Consider the following 16452-nt stretch of genomic DNA (forward strand, 5'->3'; position numbering starts at 1 on the left):
AGCGCCGGGGAGGGTGTTCATATTTAGGCTCTACCAGGCGACGGTCGGTCTCAGCAAGCCAAACCACAGAATTCGCTTGACGGCTAGCGTTAGGAAGGACCTGGGGGTGTGGCAGGAATTTTTGGACACGTACAACGGGGTCTCCTTTTGGAGACAAGACATGCTGTTGAAGGGCGATTTCCAGGTGAAATCTGACGCAGCCGGGACGGCTGGTTTTGGTGTGGTCTGGAAGGATAGTTGGTTTAGGGCGGACTGGCCTCAGGAGTGGCAGGGCACCGCAGTGTGCAGGGACTTGACATTCTTGGAACTGTTCCCAATTGTCGTGGCCATCGAGCTGTGGTCCCCTAGCTTTACCGGGAAGACGGTACATTTCTGGTGCGACAATATGGCCGTGGTACATGTGGTCAACACGCTTTCTTCCAAGAACGAGAGGGTGATGGGTTTGGTGCGTCACATGGTGGTTAGGTGCTTGGCCAGGAACATGCTTTTCCGGGCACACCATGTCCCAGGGATCAGGAATGGGGTAGCTGACGCGTTATCAAGGGGGCAGTTGGCTAGGTTCCGGCTGCTTGCCCCACAGGCCACGGAGCATCCGGAGGCACCCCCCCCGCACCTGTGGCAGATTGGAGGGTCGACGTGAACAGGGCAATGGACCTGTCCATAGCAGCAAGCACCAGGAGGTCATACCAGCGGGCAGGTAGGGAATTTTGGGCTTTTCGTCAACTTAGGAGATACGATCAGCTTTGGCCGGCCCCGGTGGAGCACCTGCTTGAGTTCTGTTCTCTTAGTAAACGCCGGGGGTTGTCAGCCCGCACAATTCGGGGCAAGCTGGCTGGCCTGGCTTTTATAGCCAAGTCCAGGGGTTTCTTGGACAACACGGGGGACTTTAGGGTTAGAAAAACACTGGAGGGGTGGATCAGGGAGAAGGGCCCGCCCCGGGGAGATTGGAGGCGCCCCCTTAAGTTAGCTCACCTACGGGGTTTGGGCGACTTGTGGAACAGGTTGTGCCGCTCTCAGTACGAGGCGGCCCTTTATCGCGCGGTTGCGGTTAAGTTGTTTTTTGGTGCATTCCGTATAAGCGAGGTTTTGGCGGCATCCAAGTTCGATAACTCTGGCCGCGCCTTTACGGCTAGGGACATTCGATTCCGGAGGGGCTCAGTTTGCCTCCGGCTGCGCTGCTCCAAAACGGACCAGAGGGGCCGAGGCATGACAGTCCAACTTTCCAGGACCATCCATAAGAAGGTGTGCCCTGTTAGGGCAATCTCGGCGTATTGGAGCATTCGGGGAGGTTACCCCGGCCCGCTTTTCTGTCACGCCTCTGGGGAACCTCTCACCAGGTTCCAGTTTTGGGCTGTGACGACCAAGGCCCTTGCCCAGATGGGCCTGGACCCCAAGCGTTACGGGACTCACTCTTTCAGGATTGGTGCAGCTTCCTTTGCAGCCGAAGTGGGTTTCAGCACTCCAGACATTCGTGCGGTGGGCCGTTGGCGATCTAAGGCCTTCCGGGCCTACATCCGTCCTTAGGTGAGTGGGGCGGGACCGGGCGCGGCCCAGGTGGCCGATTCTGATGCTGTTTTGTTTCTTCCCTTCCTTTTAGATGATGTACAGGGGGCTCAGAGAATCCTGATCTGTGGCCACAGCATGGTGTACTGGGCCGAGAGGCGGGCCCAGGAGACAACGCCAGGCACGCAGTTGCAGCTTGACCGGCATGTTAGAGTGCAATGGTTGGGTCGTAGAGGCCTACGTTGGTTGGAGTTGCTTCCCTTGCTTTTCAACAGCGGGAAGGTGCAGGGGGTGCCGGGATGGTTGGTCTTACACATGGGGGGTAACGACCTGGGAGCAATAACAGGCATTGACTTGCTGTGGCACATTTGGGATGGCTTGCAGGTGATTTGGAAGCGGTGGCCGGACACCCGCATCTTGTGGTCCAACATCTTGCCACGTAGGGTTTGGAGGCATGCTAGAAACCCCAGGGCGGTTGATGGGGCCAGAAAGAGGGTCAACAGAGCAGTTCGGAAATGGTTACTCCAGGCTGGGGGTGGAGTGATAGACCACCCTGACATTAGGGCATCCCTTATAGAATTATATAGGCAGGACGGCGTACATTTGTCAGATAAAGGGAATGACAAATTTTTAGCGGACCTGCAGAGGTGCCTGCACATTCATGTGCAGGGGGGGAGCAGGGGGAATAAATTAAAATTTCACCCCCTGCTGTGGCCGATAGGGGGCGGAATTGGGCGTAAGCAGCAACGTGTGATCTCCTTTAGGGGCACCTCTACTGAGGTGAGGGGTGATCTCACTCTCGGATTACAGGGCTCGACCGGCCTGGGTTCGGTGAGGGGGGTTGCTCCTGTGGCTCGCTGCATGGAGATTATCAGAGACCAGTGGCGAGCCATCCCACACGCCGTGGGGGCGTGGCATGGGGCAGGGCGCAGGTGTAATTTTACCATGACCCGGCACCCAGGCAAGGAGCTTTCGCCCAGAAGTTGCTCAGTTGAGTTTGGTTGGAAAGTTAACTCCGCCCCCATTTTATTTATGCACCACTGCAGGTCACGTGGGCTTATTCGGTTAAATAGTTAATCCAAGTTGAGTTAATAAAAGTGACCCTATTTATACCCATACCTTGTGTCCGACTGTTACTCCGCCTGCGCCGCAACTTTCTATCCATTGTTATATTTGTTTCTTTTTTAATAAAGTAAAATTATTTTAAAAGAAACAACAAAACACAAACCATTAGAAACCATTAGAAAAAGTAGCCGGATATGAAGACTAGCTTATCTTTTTCATAACATGTCATATATTTGAATAACTGAGACCATGGCAACAATTAAGTTTTCTTCTGAACAGTCACCCTGACATTATAACTCATTATTAGCTATAGTGTGCCCCAGAGGCAAAACAAAAAGCATAACTGACTAGCTCTTTTGTATTAATTATTGTTATAAAAGAAGAACCAAGTAAATGCCAAATCACCCCTCAGAAAAACCTCTTTCTCCTAATACTTGATCTAAGACAGTGGTGGCAAACATTTTTTCCCTTGGGTGCTGGAAGTGTGTGCGTGCGCAGTGTTTCACATGTGCGAGTGCTCACGCACATAATGCAATGCCCCTCCCATACATCCCACCCTCTGCAAATATGCATGCAATCCACCACGCTTGCACAAGTGACCCCTCCCCCTTTTGGCCTCACATTCCAAAACAGCAATTGGAGTAGGAAAAAGCCTCTTTCCCCAAATGGATCTGGGAAGGGGGGAAAGCCTTTTTGCCCAAACAGAGCTGGGAGGGGAGAAAAACCTTGCATGGCCAAACAGTGCTGGGATGGAATCTCCAGAGATCTGGGAGGTGTTCTATCTTGGGCTTTCAGATTGAAACAAATGGCTAAAACCTGGTTTAAATTACACTCTTTATTTGAAAAAAAACCCCAGCATTACAGGCAGAAAGACTCCAGATCTATCCCCCTTAAAGGACCAAATGATAAAGACTATAATATGAAACAGTTAAAGAAAACCTCTTCAACACATTCTTCAGCTCAGTCTTTGTTAACAGCAATGGATCTTGTCCAACATTTCCTAGTCGCACCAGAATCAACTTCAATAATCTAACACAAATCTATTTTACATAAGAAAACGTTAAAAATACATTACAGTCTAAAACCATCTCTATCATTTGGACCAGATGGACTATGTGCATACTTCTTTAAAAAGTCTCCTCAACCTTAGCTGATCCTCCAAGCATAATTTTTTAAAAATATTTCAGAACAAACTCCTTACCCAAACCATGGTCACTAGCCATAGTCATCCCTATCTTCAAAAAAGGAGATCCAGGTAACATTGAAAATTACAGACCAATTTTGTTGGGTTGTGTCACTTGCAAATTCATAGAATCAATCATAAACCAATCCATTACACTCCATCTTAAAACTAATAACCTACTTTCCAACAAAAAATTTGGCTTCAGAAAAAAATTATCCTGTAATTTGTAACTCTTACACTGCAGAAACATATGGGCTATTCAACTTGATCAAGGTAAATCAATAGACAGAATCTACATTGGCTTTTGTAAAGCCTTTGATTCTGTAGTTCACAAAAAACTTCTTCTGAAACTAAAATCCTATGGCATCACTGGACCACTGCATGATTGGATAACAGCATTCCTGTCTAACAGACAACAAGTGGTCAAAATAGGAAGTGCCATATCTAATCCTGCTGCTGTCAACAGTAGCATCCCTCAAGGCAGTGTTTTAGGATCAATTCTCTTCATACTCTATATGAACGATCTTTGTGAGCATATTACAAGCAACTGTGCTCTCTTTGCTGATTATATTAAACTATTTAATACCACAGACAATGCTGTTACCCTTCAAAAGGACCTTGATCATGTAGCTGAATGGTCTAACAACTAGCAACTTCAAATCTCAACCAACAAATGCTCTGTTTTACACATTGGTAAAAGAATCAGAATACTAAATACATACTTGGAAGAACTGAACTTGTAGATGACCCTTACTCAGTTAAAGTCCTTGAAGTACTCGTATCCAAGTGCTAGAGGCCACTGTAACAGCATTGCCCAAAAAAAGCATTAGGAATTATAAATATAATCTTATGTAGCTTTTTCTCTAGAAAAACTGAACTGCTAATTAGAGCATACAAAACATTTGTCAGACCAATTCTTGAATACAGCTCACCTGTATGTAACCCACATAGCATAACAGAAATTAATACAATTGAGAGACTCCAGAAATACTCCACAAGAAGAGTCCTTCACTCCCCTTGAAACAAATTACCTTACTCCTCCAGACTTGAAATACTACAATTAGACAATTTACAACTATGTTCCAACCTGCACAAAGATCCTCCACAGCAATAATTCCTCTGACTGGCAGGTGGCACCCTCCATCAGTTTCATAAGTCTATTTTCTCTTAATTTTATTATTTTTTTATATAAAACTTTTTAAAGTTTTATTAAAGCGGATATTCACTCCAAAGTTAAATCCACAATCCAATTTAAAGGTTATCAACAGTTGGGATTTTATAGCCTTCTTAAAAGTTTTTCCACTGTGACATTCAATGTTAGGTAGCTGCTTCATCTTTGTTTTTTGTGTATCCTTTTGTTCCCATTAAGATTAGAAAAAATAAAGTCCCAAGCTTCAATTCAGCTAAAAGAAAACTTGCCAGCACAATTTTTAATGTCCTTCTTTGTCTCTCCTACACTTCTCCTTATTTCCTCTTTCCAGGTGACTTCAATTTTTAAAAATAATTGGTCTTTCTCTTTTGAAGCTGCTGTGGCTTGGACGGCTTTTGCAAGCCGATTTCCACTGCCACCAGTTGAGGTCCCTAAGTCAGTTCTCTGTGCAGTATGCTGACCCCTACAAGATCCTAATAACATCCCTCTTCTTCACTGCCCCTCTAGGGCAGTTCTGACCTGGTTCCAGTTGAACCAAGTCCCCAGGCGACAGGGATTCATGGCTCCCCTACGAAGCATGGGGAACTCCATGTCACCGCAGCACTTGGCCATGCCCCTCTTCCATTTGGCCATTTTTCACCATCCTCAGGCTTCAGAGAAGTCTCCTGAAGTCTGGGGATGGCAAAGAAACAGGGCAATGGGCCAATCTGAAGTTTATTTTCAAACTTCTGGTTGGCCCATTGGACCATTTTTCACCTTCCTCGGGATTCAGAAGCTTTCCTGAAGCCCAGGGAAGTTACCAAAAAGAAGCTGAAAATTAGCTTGGGTGCACACTGGAGCTGACATAGGGAAGCATTCTGCATGCTCTCAAATATGGCTCCATGTGCCACCTTTACCATCACTGGTCTAGTTATATAGTGACTCCAGATGGCGGGCCATATAAGTCTTTTTTTTTAAAAAAAAGAGATATTAATCAAAGAAAAAAATACCTCAGATTACTGATTCCACACTGGAATGCAGAGCTGTGAAATGGCTTGTTCAAATTTCTGTCAAGGCTGTCCTCTCAACTCCAGTAATGAAGTTTGATTACTTTTTATTTATGGAACACAGGTAAGGTGTTCATCCTGGGGAACAAGACATCCGGGGTTGCCCATCTGTGTTTTATCTTTTACGTATGGAGTTCCTAGCTGTAGTTTAAATTTCTGCTTGTGAAGGAAGAAATCTGTAAAAACAAAGGCATAAAAGAACCATCTAAAAAAACCCCATTGTTTTTCAGGAAGTGCCTTGCAACTCAATAACCCAAAAGACCATCCAATATAAATTCACTGACTGAAGTCACATGATAAAATATATTGGGTCTCCCAATTGCTCTTTTGATTACCATGCATTCTACCAGCTATTTTTTAAGCTTCATAAATTAGGATAATAATAACAATGGCAAATTACTTTTTACTTATTTGTGCCATGGATATTTTCATGTTTAAATTAATTGCTGTCAAATTTAGAGATGCTAATGAGTACAAGTTATTAATGACTTAATTTAATGTCTTGTTACAGATGCTGATGTCAGGGAGGACAGGCTTGGAAGACACTAGGCTCTTGGAAGTCACTAGACTAGAGTAATGATGCAACCTATTAAGGAAACTCCAAATTCTACTCTTCAGTGGGTTTTATTTGGCTTCAAGCTTTGGATGGATTGCACTGAACTAATTTATAACATAAATACAGAGCTCACATTCAGATAAGGTGGTTCTAAGGCAAATCAGAATTGAGGATGCCCTGTAAGTTATTCTTATTGCAAGAAGAAAAATAACACAAGGAGATAAGAAATGCTAACTATCTCACACACCAGATTTCTCATGTCTTTTCTCCTCAGGCTCTGATGTGCAAGGACAATTTCAGCTGAATAAATGCAGTACAGATGCAAATGTGTTTCCTGATTGCCAGGGGTTTTGCCAAGTACAGTATGATCCCATATTATTAGAACTGCATAAAAGGAATGAATGCCTTTGTGTTACAGGGATGTTTAGAAACACAGACTGTGTCCTAGCCAAGCAGAAAAATGATGAGGGTAACAACATTGGGAGGCAAAGTCCAAACAAATGGATTGAGATTCCTCAGTATAAACTATCTAAACAGGGATAGTTTTCACTTACCTGCCCTACCGGTTTGCAAATGTGAATGTCCACCCATCTCCACACATGGGTACAGCTACCTGTGCATGCGCTTCACTAGCATGTGAGCCTTCTGCACATGTGCCTGGCCTCAAAAATGGGCACAAGTAGAATAGCATAGAGCTGGGGCAGGTGGGCAGGGCCACCCACAATTTCCACTACCAGTTCGGGCGAACCAGGCACAACCGGCTAAATAGCATTTCTGAATCTAAAGTAGTAACCATAAAGCATCAGTTTGTATTTCTTGTTTACTTATATAGTAGTAGGTATGGGATTATAATATAATTTGATAAAGTAAGGCAAGATGTGCAGGAAACATTTCACATGTTATGATTATGATTATTTGTGATGGGCTCAGTGAACTGCTTTCAAATATCAGTTATCAAGGAATGACAATAGCTGGAAATTATTATTCCAATGTCTGCTTGTGAGATCCGTAGACATTTTTTATTTATTTATCTATCATTTTTAAGAACTGCTCATCTGCCTCACAGAAGGACTTGGGTGATGTACAATAAAATATTGAAAGCAGAAAAAACAGTATGTAAAATTTAAAAGAGGCAAGGAGTGTTATAAATTGATTAAAGATAGGAAGGGTTGGGGATTTCAATGTGCCAACCAGCTCTATGGTGTGTCCCAAGAAAGGGCACAGAAGCATGTTTTAATGCCTTTATGTAAGGCCAGGGAATGGAGACCACCTCACTCCATAGGAGGAGGGGAGAATGTTCCATAAGAAAGGGGCATAATCAGGGAAGGTTCTCTTCTTTGACTGTGTCAGTCAGAATTCTTTGGCTGACAGGATCTCCAATGTACCTTCTTTGTCCCACCAGGTGGGATGTGGGCTGATGTAATGGGGTGGAGATGGTACCAAAGATAACCTGCCTCTGTGGTATTTAAATGTTACAACCAACACCTTCAATTGTGTCTAGAAGCGGTCTGGCACTAAGTGCAGCTGGTGAGGCAGAAGTGTTAACAGGCCCCATTCTTTGGATGGCCAAGATTGTCAGAGTGGCCACATTTTGTGCCAGCTGAAGCTACCCTACTTTTCAAGGGTAGCCCCATGTAGAGCACATTATAATAGTCCAAACAGGAAATGATAAGAGCATGAGTGATCAAGCAGAGAGTCTCCTTAACCAAGAAAATACATAATTGAAGCTGAGCAAAGGTCCTCCTAGCCAGCATTACCACCTGCTCTTTGAGGTACATCTGCAGTAATGCAACTCTATCCAAGACCAAAAGTAAGAAGCTTCCCAATGCACAGGAACTTCCTATCCACAACCACTCTCACTTACTGTTCTGCCGGCGTGTTTCAACCACACGTAATTACAGGGTAATTAGTCCAGGAAGACACACACCACATGATGAAAGGAAAACCCCAAAGTTTTTATAAACAGAAAAACAGAAACAGCTCCCTTTTTAAATGACAAAGGGATTTTCTGGTACACACAAGGCACAGGTTAAATGCAATCCAATTGCTCACCCAATAACTGGGAAATTGAGTCCAATTCTAAAATCCAGAGAGTCCACACACAATCTTGAACAGCACAAAAACCACGATCTTGATGAAACAATGAATCAGATAAACTGCCATGAGGCTAAAACACCAGGTTGCACTTTTATCTGTAGCACTAATTACAGCAGCCCAACCCAACCACAGGTGGCCTCACTTTCTCTTGTAATAATCCTTCAGTTGTTGCCTCCTATGCATCACTCTATGCATGAATGGATGTGTCATTAAGTCTTGTTCAGAATCCAAGGATGATACAGATGATTGATCTCCTCCTGGGCTGTCTGCCAAACTCCCCTCTTCCCTGTCACTCACACTTCCTTGGTCAGAGGAGGCTTCACCGGCAGATTCCATCGGGAGCAAAACCGGCCTGCAGCATGTGGATGTTTCCCCCACATCCACCTGCACATTCCTTGGGGCAGGAGCTGGGCCAGAGCTAATGACAACACTTACTAGGGTTCAGTTGAAGTCTGTTGTCCTCCATCCAGGTCTCCAAAGCCTCCAGATATGATGAAAGAAAGTTATGTTATTGTTTAGTGTACATAATAAAATGGTGGACTAAGTTGGGTCTTGGCCTAACCCAGCAAGGCTATTATAGTCCTGCTGGGCTGTAAACATCCAAATTACTATATTAGCAGCAACATTTTTTCTCTCCTTTGTTTTCATCCAGTGGTTGCCCCAGCTTTTTCAGACCTGGTACTTTGACTTTTTAGAACAAGATCCCCCATTTTTGCAGATTCTCATATGGACACTTATGGAAATCTCAGTGTCACTCCTCCTTTCTGTTCTTGCTTTGTTTAGATACATGAAGCAGGATTCAATTTCTTTTCCCCCCTCTCTCGCTTTTTTTGTTTGACCTGATTGGCAAAGAATAACTTTTAATTTAATTTCAGAGAAAATTATTCCTATTCAGCTGGAAGGAGACAGGGGCCATTGGGTAGCCTATTTAGTCCATGGGGTAGATAATTTTATCAGCTAGTGCCAAAAAGTTCAAAGTTAAAGCTGGAGTGCTTTTGTGTGTTTTGCACAATAAAAAATTGAAAATAGACTACAATCTCAAGACCATGAAAAACAATCATTTCAAGGGATTGAAATAAAGGATTTTTAAAGACGATGAATATAGTCATATATGCCTGGAAAATAAGTGTCTGATGGTATTTTAATCATGGTGCTTTTCAAAACAGCTAAATAAGTGAAGGTCCATAAATTATGGGCCATGTTTAGTTATTGTTGACATTGGCATTCTATACATATGTAAGTAGAATTCTAAACTGCAAGCCTTGCAGAACTTTTAAAATTAATATTAAGAGCTGACCATGCCTCACATTAATCTGGAGAGAAGTATTTTAGGGCCACCAAGTACCTTCCAATTCATACCTTCCAATTTTATAGACCCAATTTTACAGACCCAATCTAGCATTTTAGCAACAATGTCCTCCTTTTTTATAAATCAGTTAACTAATGCTGGTACGTTGTGTTTCTATGCAGATACTTAGTATCATTATCTTCGAGTCTTCGGAGAGGGGCGGCATACAAATCTAAGTAATAAATAAATAAATAAATTATCATATTCTTGTTTGCATTATGTTTATATTTTATTTATATGCTCTTTTCCATTAATGTGTGTAGATATACTATAAGCCCACACAGCTTTTAATTTTCAATTTTGAGGTATTTGAGACTTTCTTTAGGAAGCAAATGAGCATGAACATCTGAAATATGTTTGTGTGCATCTAGTTGCTTACAATGTATTGTAATAGCAGTAACAACATAATTACAGATTTTGAGCCTGCTGAATCTCACAATTTGATGGTATTATCAAATTAGCCCTACATGGCATTGGGCCAGAATACATCTGGAACCGCCTGCTACCGCACGAATCCCAGCGGCCGATAAGGTCCCACAGAGTTGGCCTTCTCCGGGTCCCATCGACCAAACAATGTCGTTTGGCGGGGCCCAGGGGAAGAGGCTTCTCTGTGGCGGCCCCGGCCCTCTGGAATCAACTCCCCCCAAATTACTCAAGACCCACCTTTGTCGCCAGGCATGGGGGAGTTAGGATATTCCTTCCCCTAGGCCATTACAAGTTATGTATGGTATGTTTGTGTGTATGTTTGGGGGTTTTTTTATAATAAGGGTTTTTAGTTGTTTTATTAAATTGAATTGTTACATGTTGATTTTTTTTAAAGTTTTTTTATTACATATATACACATTTACACACAATAAATGTTTTACATCATATATTGATACAAAGCCAAATCAACACATGACAAACAAACAGACAAACAAAAAGGATTCTTAAAATCTAGTTACTTATTTAAGTACATTAATAGCAATATCTATTAATGTTCGCTTAGCATGTTATATAGTATTTGTACTTATATTCCCTTCAGGAGGTCAGTTATGAATGATTTTTGATTTTAAATTATTTTCTGGTGAAGCATGTTGTAGCCTCAGTATTTATCATTTTCTCTTGTAGGTTGTCACTATTCTTTAAATCATTTATTTTTTTCTTATCCGCCTTCTTTCATTCATGTTCAATTTCTTTAATATCATACAAATCTTTCTTTATAAAAAGGTTTTTTGTATATATATCTTTTATAATTTTTCCTATGTAATAAAAAGGATATAAAGTATTGTTAGTCTTGTATTTTCTTTTGAGTTTTATTTATTCTCTTGAACCAATTATAAAGGTATTTCCAGGTTTTATCATGTTCGGAGTCTTCTTTGTTTTTTAATTTGATTGTTAGTGCATCTGATTCAGCACAGTCTAAAAATTTTTTTATTATCAAATCATCGTCTGGTGGTTCGGGTTGCTTCCATTGTTGAGCTATTGCTATTCTAATCGCTGTCAATATATGTATTAATAAATAATGTTTGTTTTTATCAATTTTTTGGTCTATGATTCCAAGGAGAAAGGCTTCGGGGTTTTTGTTTATTTTCATTTGTAATATCTCTTCTATCCAATTCTGCATTTTAGTCCAAAATTTTTTCATTTTTGGGCAGGTCCACCAGATGTGGTAATAGGTCCCCATTTTTTTTACATCTCCAGCATTTCGGATTTATTCCTTTGTACATTTGTGCTAGTCTTGCCGGTGGGAGGTGCCACCGGTAGTACATTTTATATATATTTTCCCTAAAAGCTGTTGACCTTGTTAATTTATAATTTTTAGTCCAGATTGTTTCCCATTTGTCTAAATTTATACTATAACCAAGATTTCTGCCCCAACTGTGTATGTTATTTTTAACAATGTATTCCTCCATTTTGTAATGTAACATATATCTATATATTTTGGAAATCATTTTCTTATCTTGGCCTAGTATTATCTTATCTAATTCTATCTCTTTTATTTGTATTTCTTTTCTTTTCCCTTCTTGATATTTTGATTTAATTACATTGTATGTCCACCAATCAATTTTTATTCCAATTTCTTCTAGTTGTTCCCTTGTTTTTAATTCCCCGTTTTTTTCTAGTATTTGGTAATAATTTAGCATTTTGTTTAGTTCTCTCGAATTTGGGTATACCGTCGCCTCTAAGCTAGAATACCATTTTGGAATTTGGTGATAATACATTTTTTTTATTTTTTTCCAGGTTGTGTATAGTGAATTCCTAATTATGTGCTGTCTGAAGTAACTATGTGTTTTTTCTTTATTTTCCCATAAAATAGCATGCCACCCAATTCTCATATCGTGTCCTTCTAGTATTAATAATCTTTTGTTTTCTAGTTTGAACCATTCTCTCAGCCAGTCCATGATCAATGTGTTGTAATATATTTCAAAATCTGGTAGCCCAAATCCTCCCTGTTTAATATTATCTTGTAGATATTGAATTCTGATTCTAGGTTTTTTTCCAGCCCAGACAAATTTTGTAATCATTCTGTTCAATTTTTGAAAGAAGCTTTTTCTTAATATAATTGGGATCGTTCTGAATAGGTATAATATTTTGGGTAAGATGGACATCTTAATTGTTGATATTCTGCCTATGAGTGAAATAGGCAGTTTATTCCATTTTTCTAATTTCATTTTTATTTCTTTTATTAGAACCGTATAGTTATCTTCTTTTATTGTAGTTGCTTTTGCCATTAGTTTTATTCCCAAATATTTAACTGTTTTTACTATTTGTAGACCTAATTTATCTTCTAATGTTTTCTTCTCTGTATTTGTTAATTTTTTTGTCAGTATTTTAGTTTTTTGTTTGTTAATTTTTAGTCCTGCTACTTTGCCGAATTCAGTAATCTCCTTTAATAGAATTTCCCCTGATTCTATAGGATCCTCTATATTGAATACTAAGTCGTCGGCGAAAGCCTGGATCTTGTATTCCTGTCCCTTCAAATTCAACCCTTTAACATTTTTATTTGACCTTATCTGTTTTAATAAAATTTCTATGGCCAGGATGAATATTAATGGGGAAAGCGGACATCCTTGTCGTACTCCCTTTTCAATTTTTATGTTCTGCATTAATTGACCGTTTATTATGACTTTTGCCAATTGTGTAGAGTATATCGTCCTAATTGCTCTTACAAATTTTTCTTTGAATTTCATTTTGATCAATTGGTTAATAAAAAAGTTCCAATTCAGATTATCGAATGCTTTTTCCGCGTCCAAGAATATTAAAGCCAAATTTTTTCCTGGATTTGCCTCGTAATGTTCTAAAATATTTATAATGTTTCTCAAATTATTTTTTATATTTCTGTTTGGTAAGAAGCCGTTTTGATCTGGATGTATGATTTCATTGATTATCCCTTTGAACCTTTCCGCTAATATTGTCGTGAAAATTTTGTAATCCGAATTTAGCAATGCAATTGGTCTGTATTGTTTTATCGAGTGTCTTTGTTCTGGGTCCTTTGATATTAGTGTTATTAACCCTTCCTTCCAGGATTCAGGCATTACTCCTTTATCTAGCACTTCGTTTAGCATCTGTAACAGTAATTTTTTGACTGGCTCGTGCATTTCTTTGTAAAATTCGGATGGTATTCCATCTACTCCCGGAGTTTTATTATTGTTTTGTTTTTTGATTGCTAGCTCTAGCTCTGTCATAGTTATATTTTTGTCCATCCTGTCTATGTTACTCTCCGATATTTGAGGTAGTTCGGTCTCGTTTAGGTACCGGTCTATTTCTTCCTCTTTTATATCATCGTTCCTATATAGCTGTTGAAAGTAGTTTTGTATTACTGTATCTTTTTTTCTTCTTCTATATCAATTTGTTTTTCTCCCCTTTCATCTTCTAATTATTGAATATATTTTTTCTCTTTCTGTTTTTTAATTTTATAGGCGAGCCACCTTCCCAGTTTGTTTGCATGTTCGAAGTAGTTTTGTTTTACACTTTTAATTTTTTGGGCTACTTCCTCCTGCACTATCAAGTTTATCTTATGTTTAATTACATCTCTTTTTTCTTTTAGTTCCACTTTTTTTGGATCTTTTATCCACTCGGCTTCTATTTGTTCTAGTTCTTTTTGATTTTCTCTCATCTCTTTATTTTTATCTTTATTTTTTTTACTAGTGTATGCAATTGTTATCCCTCTTATATAAGCTTTGGTTGTGTCCCATATGTTTTGTATGCTTGTATCTTTGTTCCAATTTTTTTCTAGAAAAATATCTAGTTCTTTATTTAAAAATTCTTTATATTTGTTTTCTTGTATGGTTTTTATATTCATTGTCCATCTATTTTTTTAGTTTGATTCCCTCTAATTATAATGCTTACTGGGTTGTGGTCTGCCCAAAAGTTGGGTTCTATTTCTGCTGATATTATCTCTTGTTGTAACTCTATATTTGTCCATATCATGTCTATTCTGGACCATGAGTTGTGGGGGTGTGAATAGTACGTATACTTACATTCATCTCTGTGTCTTTCCCTCCATGTGTCTTTTAGTTTGAATTCCTCTATACTGTAATATCTTTGAGTTCTTCTGGTAGTACTTTTTTCTTTTTACTCTTTTCTTTACCTTTATAGTCTTTATTATAATCTATTGTTATATTAAAATCCCCAATCACACAGATATTTCCTTCTTCAATTTTTTATTATTTTTTGATACAACTTTTTATAGAAGCACTTTTGATCTTTATTGGGGGCATAAATCACAATTAGGTTTATCTTTTTTTGGTTAATTTCAATTTCTAAAATAAGTATTCTACCCTCTTCATCTCTATCAATTACTTTCGGATTTAGCCAGCTTTTAACATATAGTGCAATTCCTCTTTTTTTTTCATTTGCAAGGGATGTAAATAACTTTCCCAATTTCGGGTATTCCAATACTTTCTTATCCTTTTTTTTTACATGGATTTCCTGAAGGCATATTACATCTAAATTTTGTTTTAATAATTTTGTAAATATTTGTCCTCTTTTTTGAGGAGAGTTCATTCCATTTATATTCACCGAAAATAATTTAATTTCTTTGTTCATTCTTTATCGACTATCTTGCCCTTTTGCTGCTTCTTAGTTCTCTGTAGTTTTCTGTTTTTTCCTTTCCTTTTACTAATCTTATCTGTTCTTTCTTCCTCTATCTCTCCCTCCTCCTGGCTTGTTGTCTCTAATTCTGTGCTGCTTTCTCCTTCTTTTTTCAGGTGTTCCAAAATAAATTTATCTGCTTGTTCTAATGTTTCTATATTTATTTTCTTCCCCTTCCACGTTACCATCACCCCTTCTGGGACTAACCATCTAAATTGTATCTCGTTTTTTATTAATTTGTTTGTGAAGTAATGATAATCCCTCCTTCGTTCCCTAATTCTTTTTGGTATTTGTTTCAATACAATAATGTCCTTTCCTTTATACGAAAGGACCCCTCTAGTGTTCCTGTATATCTCATCTCTCAGGGTTTTTTTAGTGAATCTGATGTGGACCTCTCTGGGGAGTTGGTGACGGCGTGCGTAGTTGGTTTGCACTCGATATACCTCATCTACATGGTTAATTAGTTCATTTTCATTTATTTTTAATTCTTCAGCAAAAAGTTCCACTGCTGTCGCAAACAGATTTTCCCCTTTTTCTTCGGGTATGTTTTGTAATCTAAGGTAAAAAGAGGCTTTTTCGAATTCCAATTGGGCGATGGCCCCTTCTAAATCTTTGTTTACCCTTCTGAGTTCTTCTTCGTTTTTGATTAGTCTTAACTTATTCGCTTCGGTTGTCTCTTCCACTTGTTGTATTTTAGTTTCCTGTCTGTCTACTGTTTTTTTAACACCCTCTATTATATTATTAAATTTGACAAAATTTTCATTTACTTCCTCGAATTTTTTTTGTATCTCTTGGTGGTTTTTAATTATAGTTTCTTGAGTTTGATTAGAGGTTTCTTGTTGTTTTACCATAAATTCTTGAATTTTGTCTAGGGAGTTTTGTAGGCTTTGTAATGAGGGGGCCTGATCTTTACTCTCTCCTGTAGCAATTTCGGAAGTCGAGGAGGATTTCTGCACAGCTGGTGATAACAGAGTTAAATTACCCCTTTTCATCGATTTAGTTAATGTTTGTTGAGTTGCCATTTGTAATAAATTTTTGTATATATTTTGTATATATTAATATTTTAAACCTTCTAATAATCAATTTAATGTCTAGTCAACCTAGTCAACCTAATCAATATCTAGTCAATCAATTAAATTAATTATATAGCAGTTAATTCAATATATAGCCAATCAAGTAAATCAATCTATACAAATAATTTTGCAAGTTAATATAGCATATATATCCAACACAAAGAAAAAATAGAGAGGGGTATTATCAATATACTTAATAGCTAATAAGTCATAGAGTGGGAGGGAGGAACAAGATGTCAAGATGAATAAGTCTAATAGGATGGGGAGAAGTAGTAATTTCAGTTATTATAAATGTTTCAAAACTTAATCAATACTTAACTTAACTTAACTTAACCTATCTTATTCTAACTTAAGT

The sequence above is a fragment of the Erythrolamprus reginae genome, chromosome 1 (assembly GCF_031021105.1).
Source record: "Erythrolamprus reginae isolate rEryReg1 chromosome 1, rEryReg1.hap1, whole genome shotgun sequence".
In the NCBI taxonomy this organism is placed as follows: Eukaryota; Metazoa; Chordata; class Lepidosauria; order Squamata; family Dipsadidae; genus Erythrolamprus; species Erythrolamprus reginae.